The following is a 12,449-nucleotide window of genomic DNA, read 5'->3' on the forward strand; positions in this document are numbered from 1 at the left end:
TACAGGATTATACCAAGTTGGACAAGAACCTGATAACCTATGTTAGGCGGTATATATTAGATAAGAAAAACTCACTGAAACTTGTATGGCATTGTTCATCATAGGTACATTCTTTCCAGCCTCATAAAATTATACTGTTAGGGTGGATTCAACCTCAGTTTGAGGACGTTCTGAATAAGAAAGATACTAGATAATGGCAGGATCAAGATTATAATACAATTATTAGTGGGTGCTGATTATGAAATCAAAGTAAAAACGAATGGTGCTGACAGCATGGGTCAGGGACAAAATGTAAACGATATGGTTCACCTATTTCTTCAACTACCACTTACATGGTCAAGCCCCATACCTGTGCCTGCTTCTTCAGAAAGATCACCCCAGGTGAAGGATCTTTGGCACCGTATTTTGAGTCAGGGGCTATTTCATTATAAGTGAAATCTCATTAACGGTTTTAAGCTCAGTCAAGGATGACAGTTTTAAATAGTTTAAAAGTTGTATTTCTCATAAAGAGATTAGGAAGTATATTTTATTAATTTTCTTCAAATTAGTGAATAATATCAAGTAAGTTTACAGAAAGCTCATAAAAAAGAATGGCCAGAACAGATAATCAGATAATACATTAAGTGTGTTCCAATAAAGGACCAAAATCCCTATTCTAAAGAACAGTGTCAGAATGTAAAGTTATTAGAACTCATGAAGAGTTCGAGTTTAAAGGAAATGAGTGAGTTAAGAGAGTGATTAAAGCTCGAAATCTAAATAAAGCAGAAGTACTTCCTATGAGGAGTACTTCATGAAACTAAGTGTGGTCTCAGCAATATATGAACAAACTGTGGCAGTAGCAATTTGTAAAAGTCAAGCATCAAAAGTAATGTAAGGGATGAATAGATGCAGCAGTAGCCATGGATGTCAGCAAGGGACAAGGAAAAAAAAGGTCTAGGTCTCAGCTTGTCAGGTGTGTCTGACTAGGAACATGCAGCAGTATTAAAAGGCAAGAAATATGTTGCAGACATTGTATCAGGTTTCTACTTTTTCTTATTCAATCCAGTAACAGCACTCGTTTAAAGGGCAGGTTCAGGACTTTCGTTACCACAAAATTACGTGCAGCTTGCGAGGTTTTATCACAACGTTTGTTACATTTTTTGTGTGTAGCTTTTTTATTTAAAAGCCTCCGTTCCCATAGGCATCGAGCAGTTTAACCTTCTAATGTTAAATGTTTCATGGTGCAAAAAAATGTGCTATGCTAAAGAAGAGAAACATCAACTTGCAAAATCCCAGTTTAGTGATCTATTTCAGCAACATGAACAAGTATTACTGTTTTAAAACGTTCAACCATTCTATTCAAGCATGTTGTGAAACATGGTGAGAAAAGGAAGTTTAGTCACTACAAACAATATGTTTCTTAGTGAAATAATACATCTGTTAAACCAGAACATTCTTCAGTTATAACCAGTATTCCTAAGCATGTCCCATTAAGGTCAAGTTTCTAAATTGCATTCTGTAAGTTTTCAGGTGATCTGTCAAGTGGGGGCTGACAGAAAAGGGTGGCCCAAAATGCAAAATCCCCATACATTTTCCATAGATGATTTAACACAGGCTACAGCAAAAGTTGCAGAATGAAATACACCACATTTGGCAGGAAGCTAGATCTTGGTCTGTAGGCCGTGCTTTTTGTGATTTGATCCAAGTCTGATCAGTAGCTTTTTAGTAATTAAGATTAAAACATAATTGTATATCTTGACAGTTGGTGTCCAGATATTCTCTAATTGGGCAATTTTATGGGGACTAGTCATTCCTGATTGGTTGGTTTAAACCGGACAATATGTTTTAGCAGTCATTACAACATTCAGGTCACTGTGTCCTGTAAAGGAGTTAAAAAAAACATGTAAGGGGCAGAGTGAGCACACCCAGACACAGAGGGCATGTGGGGTGGTCCTAATGAGACTCCCCTTTTTTGGCTGGCCACAACATGGACAGCATGCTGTGGCAGCCATTACAGGACTCTGGGACATGGTCCCTATCAAAAAGCATTCTAGCGATTGGCGGGTTTTGAGAGTCACAAAAAGGAGCATGTATAAAGGTTGATAACAGATTTTAGGTAAAATATGAATCATTTGTTGGAGGTACCATGTTAATTTTAGGAATTGTGGTGTGTTCTAATGAGATTTTACCCTGCGAAAAATGTTGACCTTCTGCTGGGATTTCAGGAGTCATATTTGAGAGAAAACTGATTTTCGTGATTTTTTCAGAGGTTATGGAAGGTGCTCCAACAGCTAAAATGAGAGCATATTTTCTCTAAAATCACAGCCATGTGAGAATAAAGTCGGCCATTCTCAGGAAAACATGTACTTCATCAGGAGCAGACTATGAGTTGAATCCCCTGTGTTCTACTGCAGCCTCCCAGACAGTGTTGCCAGATTTTTATAGAATACTCTGAAGTCCAAAGCCGACAAAACCTAGCCGAAATATATCCCAATAGTGCTACTCTAAGGAAGGAGGGGCTTGAACACTGTTATTGTGGCTCGACCTTCTTAAAGAGTTGTTGTACGAAGAATGTCTACCCGTGCTAACTGCTTCTTTTGTCTCCAGTGAGCCCTCACAGCAGCCATGTCAAGATTCCCAAATCCATGCATATTGTGCCACTCCAGTTCATGTCTTTTTCTTTGAATTCTAGGACTTATAGTCTAGTTTAGTCCATTATAAAATAAAGCTAGAAGTCCCAGATTTCAAAGAAAAGACACAGATTGGACCATCACATTACACGTGGAACTAGAAAACATGGCAGCTATGTAGCAGGGAGTGCCAGGCAATGGAGTAGTACTCAGTAGTGTACCAAGGATGCCATGGGTCCAAAGTTTTCTAAAGAACTACTAGAGAGCTAAGAGTCTTATTTATGATAGATGTGTGGCACGCCTGAAGCCATTTTGATTGAATTAAACCGGTAAAACCTAAAACATTTAATTCATAAAGTAACACACTGAGGGGCCTCTTTTTGTCAGAAAATATGTAGTGCTGTAGAAAGCAAAATGAGGACACATTTTAAATGGAGTACTCAAATACCTTCCTCTTCTTTTTCATTAAACATTCTGACATGCAGACTGAAACATGCCCTTTTAATACCAGTTTAATAATCACAATTAACTCAATTAAAGAACTGTTAATCCTCCGGATTAGTCAGAACACACCAGACAAGAGAACGTAATTGGTATGTTGGAATTTATATATCTATTAATTAATGGCTGTTGTACATTTATGTTATAGGACAAAAACATTTATATAAACACAAAGTACACACCATATAATGTGAAGGTGTAACATAGAAATTTACAACAGGTAACTGGTAAACAAATCTGGACAATACAAAGAAGGATTTACACAAACCGTCCAATTATTACATATATTGTTCAATCTACATCCTATGTTGTCCTTAACACTGATTGCTAGGTTGTAGTGACTCTGGACGTCATATCGCAATGTGTCGACGTTTCGATGTGTCAATTAGGAAACATCACAGGGTATTCTTCAGGACTATTGAGTGTCCTTCCAACAGCTGGTAGAGAAACTAATATTGACTCATCATGATCCAGAAATAATCATTGGGGAAATGCGTTATCAATCATGTCCTCACCATGCCCTCACCACAGACAGCAAGATAGGCCTGTCCATGAATGGATATATAAATGCCAATATATCAATGAAGTTCTGTTGTCTGGTGTGTTCTGACTAACCCTCCTTTAATTAAGTTAATTGTGATTATTACCCTTGACACTAAGCAATTGTTTGACCCGACGGAATACACTAGTATTTTTCATCAGTGCCCATGTTCTGAGGGATACTGAGTTACCCCATTTTATTTAACAGCTTTTAACACCAGCAGCAGACTGCAGATCAACTCCCTGGTGATCAGCAGCTTTACCATACTGTTCTAATGAGCAACTAAAATGCTAACATTCTCAATTTATGCCACAAGTGTGGCACATCTGAATACCATCTTGACTGACTTGAAGTGGAAGACTGAAAGCATTTTCTACTGTAGGTACTGCAGTAAATGAGGAAAGTAGGAAGAGTCATTACGAAAAAGTTTGCAAGATGCTCCACAGAGACAAAAGAGCCCAAACGTAGTAGAAATGTCACTCAAATGTAGCCCAAGGATAGCCCAATCACAGAAGTGTGCAAAAAGCTTCCCTCTTTATAGTTTTTGGGCAGTTTTGTAAAGCGCAGGACTTGACCTGAAGGTATTGGAGTGCTTTACATAAGCATCAGTTATATTATACAAGGACACTTTCATTTTGCTTTTAAGCATGGAGAGATTAAGTGATTTGCCAAGAATCACAGGATGTTGATCCAAACCAAAACTCAAACCTTGTTCCCCAATTGAAAAGTTGCCAGCTCTGGCTGTAACCGTTCCCCGTGCAATAAATAATCGCACGTTCACTTGGATAAATAAACATAAATATAGCAAATAATTTAAAAGCCCTTTGATGCAAATAAAGAACACAAAAATTGTGTCCTTATTTTAGTTGTTTAGAACATTAACCTTCATATCTATGGGAAAAAGACCACACCATTTTCATAATTTCTAAAAGAAATGCTTTAGGGATTACAGTTAGATTACATCAAGATGACTTCAGGCATGCCACACTTTTGTGATGAATTTAGAATGCGAGTAAACTAGTTGTTCATTGGAACACTTTGGGGAGACAGAGGTCAGGGGCATGAACTTGACCACTCAGGGCAGGGAGGAGGGGCAGAGGCAGCAAGTTGACCATACTGGACAGGATGGATGGGCAGTGGCAGCAAAACAGACCATGGAGGGCAGAGGAAAGGGGGGCTGGGGAACAAACCAACAATGCAGGACAGCCAAGAGAGGCTTTGGCAACACAACAGAGGATCGAGGGAAGAAGGGAGAGGCAGTGGCAGTACAGCCTTACAAGCCAATGGGCCTGATTAAGGCATGACGTTCCTTATGTTTTTAAGTCCAAAGGGCTTCATTTTAGCCATCACCTACTAAAATCTCCTCTTTTTCAGTGTAAGTCAAAGGGAAAATCAATTCCCCAGATTTTTTCTTCTCCAAAATCTCCCTCTTTCCAAGTTCAAAATGTTGGCATGAATGGTACATTGGGCCACGGAGGGCAGGAGGAATGGGGTAGGCACACTAGAGGGCAGGAGGGAGGTACACAAGGGTACCAAAATGACCTTGGAGGGCAGGAGCCAAGGGTTGCAACAGCACAATACACTACACATGGCAAGTGGGAGGGCACTGCAGCACAACAGACTATGGAAAGAAATAGGAAGGGGATAGAGCCATGTACATGGACAATGGAGATAGGAGAGGAATGGGGCAAGTCCAGGAAGCTGACCATACCGGACAGACAGGAGGGTAAGTTGCAACACAACAGACCATTAAGAGCTGGATGAAGGGTGAAGGGCATGCCAATGGACGACAGGAGGTAGGGGATAGGGGCCCACACATGGAAAACGGAAGGTTGGTGGCAAGGGGGCAGAGCAGAAGCAGCAAGCTGACCATGCAGGGCAGGCGGGATAGGCACTCAAAGCACAACACACCATGGAGGGCAACAGGAAGACTATAATGGCACACACACAGACAATAGCTGGTGGGATGGTAGGAGGGTGTCAGGGGCAGCAAGCTGACCACACGGGGCTGGTGGAAGGGACAGTGGCAGCACAAAAGAGCATGCTTGGCAAGAGGAAGGGTTAGTTGCAGCAAAACGGCCATGGTGGGCGAGAGGCAGGGGTAGGGGTAGGGGCTGGACACAGAAAATAACAGGCAGTGGCTTCACAACAGACCACGCAGCGTGGACAGTAGGAGCAATTGTAAATGTAAATGTAAATGTGGCGTATTTGTATAGCGCGAACAGTGACCCGGAGGCATCCCGGCGCTTGTACTCCTACCACAAGGGAACCCCTCCTGGCTTTTCCTTTTGGGGTGTCCACTCCTGGGCATCCCATGGTGAAACCAGGCATCCCTTGTGTATCAGGGGGCCTTTGTGGAGACTAAGCAAGCTATTGCCCAGAGTTGCTGCGTGGGACCCATGCTTAGAATCGGCACTGATGCGAGAATATCTGGTCAGAGGAATTTAAGCCCGAAACCCGCCGAGGCGGTAATCGAACCCTGGTCCCTGGCTAGCGTTCTGCATCAAGGTCTGCCGCTCTAAGCATTGAGCCACACTTCTTCACAGCACAACAAAGTATGGAGGACAGAAGAGAAAGGCAGCAACATGGGCGATTAAGGTCAGGAGGGAGGGAATAGGGGCACGAAACCTGGGCAATGGAAAGCACGGTGGAGGGGGCAGGGACAGGCGGCAGACATCTGACCATGCTAAGCACGTGGGAAGGGCAGTGGCAGGATAACAGAACACTGTAAATAGAAAAGAGGGACAATGGAACATGCTGGGTTAAAGGGAGACAGCAGGGGCATGCACACAGACATTGGAAGGCAGCGGGAAGGAGGGTAGGGGCTAAGCAGGAGGGCAATGAAAGGGGCAAAGCCTTAGGCAACATAGGGCAGCAGAAGTGGGTAGGGATACCAAGCTAAGTGGTGGGCAGTAGCGGCACATCAGACAATGCAGGGCTGGAGAGAGGGGGCAGTTGCATAAATGTGGATAACAGAGGGCAGGAAAGAGGTGGATAGGGACAGCAAGCTAACTGTGCAGGGCATGCGGGAAGGGCAGTGGCAGAACAAAGGCCACACAAGGGTGGACGAGGGGGAAAGTGTATGGACTTGGACAATGGAAGGCAAGGAGGAGAGAGGATAGGGGAAGCAAGCTTGATGGGGCAATACAACCGATAATGCCAGACCTCACCCTGCATTCAGCCCCCCCCCCACTGTGCATTACAATGGACATCTTACCTCTAGCAATTCACTGAAAAAGGTTAAATTGGTGTTATACTTAGGAACTGGAAGAATATTGAACTTCTTATTTAAAAAAACTTATAAATCCACTGAAAAAAACTAAGGTAAAAGGGATGTTATAGTTAGGTGAAAATGTCATGGAAAACATACCTTTGAAACTAACAAAACCACTGAAATTTACCAGTTATAATGATCTCAACTAACTATTACTCATACCCTAAAGGTTAGTGAAATGAGGGCAAGCTGGACAGGAGAACTGTTGCAGGAGGAGTTGGCACAAGGACCTTATCAATGAGGTTGCATTGTGGCATTCATTAAGTAGGTCCTGGGGGATGGTGGGGTGCTAGGTGGCAGGAGAAAGGAAGTGTCAGGAAGAGGTAAGAAACAAGCTGAAAAAGGCAAAACAGAGGGCAGAAAAACAAGCAGAAAAGGTAAAACAGAGGGCAGAAAAACAAGCAGAAACGGCATGACAGAGGGCAGAAAAACAAGCAGGAAAGGCCAAACTGAGCAGAAGAGGGCAAAACAGTGGTCAGAAAAACCAGCAGAATAAGCAAAATGGAGGGCAGAAAGACTAGCAGGAAAGGCAAGGCAGAGGGCTGAAAAACGAGCAGAAAAAGCAAAACAAAGGGGACAAAAATTTGCAGAAAAGGCAAAAAATAGCAAAAAATGAGCAGAGAAGGCAAAGACTAAGAGCTGTATACAGACAGGCAACAGAGGGTAGCAGACAGCGGGCAAGCGGGACAGGAGAACTGGTACAGGGGGAATTGACATGAGGACCTGCTCAATGGGGTCGTGCTTTGGCCTCTATTATGTAGGTCCTGGGTGAGGGTGGGGCACTGGGTTGCAGGAGGAAGGAAACCACAGAAGGAGGAAATGGTGAGAAGAGGGAAGAAACAACCAGAAAAAGGCAAAACAGAGGGCAGAAAAACAAGCAGAAAAGGCAAACAGAGCAAATAAAAATAAGCCACTATATAACTTAAATTACTATTTTTTCTGTACTATTGAGTGAGTGGCTGTTTGACATTCTGAATCTGTGAGTGAGTGGCTGACTGAGTGGATCTATGGGTGTGTGAGTGTCTGTGCGAGTGACTTTATGGGTGGCTGAGTGTGAGTTGCTGTATCAATGACTGAGTGGCTACGGGAATGGCTCTATGGGTGAGCCTCTGGGTCTGTAAGTTAATGTATGTGTTAGTAATTGGCCATTTGAGTGGGTGTATGGGTAAATGAGTGGATATGAGAGTGGTTGTATTCCACTGTGTCGGTGTAAGTGGCTGTTTAGGTGAGTGAGTGGGTGTGTGGGTGATTTCATAGATTTGAGAATGGATATGAAAATGGCTGTGTTGGTTAGTGAATGGGTGTGAGTGGCTGGATGAGTGAATGAATTGCTTTGTTACTAGCTGTAAAAATGAGTGAATGGCTGTGTGAGTGGCTGTATGGGTATCTGAGTAGGCGTGAGTGGTTCTGTTGATTTCATTAGTGATGTAATTTGAGATGTCATCATTAATGTCACTGACCATGTCAATTCAATTCAATATGTTTATTAAGAATTTGGATCTCTAATGACGTCCACTTAAAACGTACATAAATAGTCATGTTAGAAACCCAGCAATGATTATAAAAACGCTTCAGTAAAACCATTCTATCTACATCGCTACATCAATTTATACAGAGTTAGAACATCAAGAAACATAAAAGATTTCCAAAATCGACTCTGAGGTAATATTTAGGCAGCAATAGAACCCTCAGTAGAGGAAAGCGAAAAAATGACACCATATGAAATTTTAGAGAGTGAGCAATTAGATTAACATAAGAAAGCAATTTCACCTAATGGCAAATTATAAAGTGCATCATATAGCAACTATAATGACAAATTATTAAATAATGTGCATCATATAGCAGCACCAGCATAACATCAATTGAAAAGTTACCTCCTATACTAAAACAATAAAGGATCAAATCCTGTTAAGCGTAAGTAATAAATGGAAAGATATAATATCATAGCAGCACCATATATTTTATATAAAGTGCATCATAAAGCAGCAAAAACATTTCCCTTAGGACTCATTTAAGATGGGAAAAACCTAGTATAGTGCAAACAGCAAAGAGTTAACAACAATTGTAAATATATATTTTCCGCAAGTGAAAAAGTAAATCCAAAAGGTCAAAGCAACATCAGAACTTGAAGCTTTGAAGGCAATATAAGAAAACTAATTAGATGCATAGCCAACCATAATCGGGGTCTAATTAAGAACATTTAAAATATGTTCATAAACTCCCTAAAAAGTTACAAAGTTTGGTGCATACTATTTCATTTTTTGGACAAAACAAAAATTCTCTAGCAGACAAAACATTTTTGATGCCATTCTGGATAAACATTGGACGAAGCTACCTAAATCGAGATGCAGTCAAAGCCGGACATACAAATAAGAATGTTCTGAATATCCAGATCACAAAAGTTGCATTTTTTTTCCACCTTCCCTATTAGGTGACCAATTTATGGTTAAATCATTTAATGGTAAAAGGTTCAAACGGCAAAGGGTAATCCATCAACGGATACTGTGGCTTAAGTTCCAGGAGAGGTACTTCTGAGGAACTCTCGGGGAAGCATTCTTAGCTATTGTTTAAGTCTGGCCCTTGCTCTGCAAATATGAACATCTCTCTGATAGCTAATTAGGCCACTTGAAATCTTTAAAAAAGATTTTAATTCTGTGGGAAAGAAGGATAACACAAACTCCTCTTGCACACTAAAATGTTGCAGTGCCAAGAAGAAATCGTTAAAAAAAGAGTATTTATACATTTGTCCTGCAAAAATATCCTGTCTCATAAAACTCCACAATGAAAAAGGCTCACTGTTCTTTAGCTGATAAGCCCAATGAAATACCCTAGCTAAACCTTGTGAAAAAGAACTTACCAGGACAAATTCTAGCCTAATGGCGGCTAATGGGACAATTGTATTAAAGTTACATAATTTACGGAAGATTTGACCTTTGATCTTATCCAAAAAGCTCCAGTCACTTACTGGTATTGATTCAATTGCGTATAACAAGGTAGGAGGAATTTTTGTTTCAAAAACTAAAAGTAAATGTTCAATATGGGGACTAACCCTTGTACTACTTGAAATAACATTCTCCAGATAAAGGTAAGAATCTACAATCTACAATCTCCAATTTTACGGGACCGATTCTCCAATTAAAATTACTAACTTTGCTATTTTTTCCTCGTTTCATAATCAGAACCTTACTTTTATAAACATTTATTTTCAAAAATTGTGCAGTCGTATAGTTCTGTAGACGTGACAATTTTTTATTTAACCCCCTACCCTGCTGGTGACGGAACCACTCCGTCATCAGCCGCGGTCGCGCTGTGCTGATGAGGGAGCGGTTCCGTCACGGCCCGCTCGGCACGCCTGCGCGGATTCCGCGCCTGCGCTGAGCGTTCCATTGAGCGGTCGGGCCGTGACAGAACCACTCCGTCATGAGCACAGCGCGACCGCGGCTGGTGACGGAGCGGTTCCGTCACCAGCATGGGCGCGCCGCGTGGCCCCCCCACCACCTTAGCGCTGCGGCGGAATAGCCGGCACAGCGAACGGGTTAAACCTATAGGGGTCAGGTCCATAATTACAATATCATCTGCGTACATAAGGCTAGGAAAAGAACGGCCACCTATCTTTGGCGCATCCCCTTCCCTTAACGAAAAACAATCTGGTAGATCTTTTACATATAGAGAGAACAGTAGAAGTCTTAATAGCCAACCTTGCTTCAAACCGTTTTCTGTAGTAATTGCTGAAGATAGGCTCTGAGTTCCCCCCATTAATACCTGGCACCATGTTTGCGAGTTTAGAGCAATAACTATGGATAACAGTCTACAAGGCACCCCCATTTGATATAACGTTTTCCAAAGAAGTTGCCAGTCTATAAATGCTACATAGACATTTGTCCTGCGAAAGACCATATATTTCTCTTCTATTAGTTTCAATAAACAGATGTTGTCTAAGGTGGAATGGTTTTTCCTAAACCCTGCTTGCTCAATGGGCAGGAGTTTTTCTTCTACTACCCAATCAGTGAGATTCCCCAGGATACTGCGGGCAAAGATTTTCCCTACTGCATCTAATAAGGCTATTTGTCGGTAGTTACCTGGAAGATGCCTTTTGTCCTTTTTATACAGCGGAATTAGGATGCTACCTGACCATGATGAGGGGGTTCTCCCATATAGATAGCAATATTCAAACAGAGGGGTAAGATAAGATGCCCATAATATTGGCTCTTTTTTCTAATTGACATGGGGATTTCATCTGGGCCTATTGCCACTGAAGCGCTATTTTTTTTATCAGTCTAAGAACTTACTGGTAAGTTCTTTCGAGAGAAGTCGGGCCACAAGGAATTTGAATTTGCGGAATAAAGTTCTACTAAGTGGGATTTCTATTCTTCTTCATTTATTGAAATGGGTAAAGATTTAATTCTAGTACCACAACTTTCCGCAATTATTTCCCAGTACCGTTTTCAATTATTTTTGGGAGCAGCTTCTTTTAATTGAAACCATTCATAATCTTCCTTTTTTGTTTTAAGGAGCGATTTTTCCGTTGGCTTTTCCTCTTTAGTAAACTTATTAGTCCATTTCGTTCAGGGAAATAATTCAAAAATTGGGCCCTCACTAGTTTGTTTAAATTCTTATTTATTTGAAATAATGGATTAAGACCAGGTCTCTGTTTAATTCTTGGGTGGAAAGATTTACAAGACATAACCATACTGTTTATACTATGACTATAAGTTTCCAGCAAATTATTTTGAGGGAGATCTAAATATTCTAATACTCTAAGCTGCCTGTCGCCTATTAAAATGGTTAAAGACTCTTAATTTTAAGATGGCCAAAGAATTCCAGTAAATTCTACCATGTTGCTTTGTTGAAGGCTGCCACTTTATCCTTAAAATTCCAAGAGCTCTCCCAAGCACAGGACAGCTCTGTTTTTAACCTAATCACTATATGGTCACTAAATTGATTTCTAAAATGTCCATATTTGATAATCTATTAAAAAAATGAACAGAGGAAATTGCATAATCTAGAATGGAGCCCCCCTTCGGTCCCTTACGTGTATTTTTCGCTGGGATATCTTTAACTAATCTCCCATTGACTACTTAAGCCTCCAAATTTCTTAAGCTTTCTAGTAACATTTTTCCACTTTTATCGGTTCGACTATGATTTGGAAATTGAGCAGGCGGTATATTTAATGATTCATCCTTAGCTGAGTTAGCAAAAAGCCCCAAACTATGGGTGGAAACTTTAGCATTCAGGTCTCCAACCACCACTGGGTTCTTACATTCATGTCATGAGTGATGTAATATGTGAGGTCATAAGCAGTGCATAGCGGGAACATAAGTTATAGCTAGCTTAGGTTACTATAACAGCGGAATTTCAATGGTTGTGTGAGTGTAAAATCTGAACCTAACTATAACCCAGCGATGTGGTGCCAACCATTTTGGGATGCAGGGACTTAGTCCCCTGTCCTTGGAAGGGAATATAGAAAACAAAACATAATGAGGGGGCAGAGTAGGGATACCCTGCCCTCCTAGGTTAGAGGGTT

At 41.2% G+C, this 12,449-nt stretch overlaps 1 protein-coding gene across 2 annotated transcripts in view; it reads right to left on the reverse strand.

Moving 5' to 3' along the window:
• Positions 1 to 12,449, reverse strand: part of CNTN5 (contactin 5) — a 3,039,905-nt gene that overhangs the window by 1,132,478 nt on the left and 1,894,978 nt on the right. The window lies entirely within an intron of this gene.

Source organism: Lissotriton vulgaris, chromosome 8 (genome assembly GCF_964263255.1).
Source record: "Lissotriton vulgaris chromosome 8, aLisVul1.2, whole genome shotgun sequence".
Taxonomy (NCBI): domain Eukaryota; kingdom Metazoa; phylum Chordata; class Amphibia; order Caudata; family Salamandridae; genus Lissotriton; species Lissotriton vulgaris.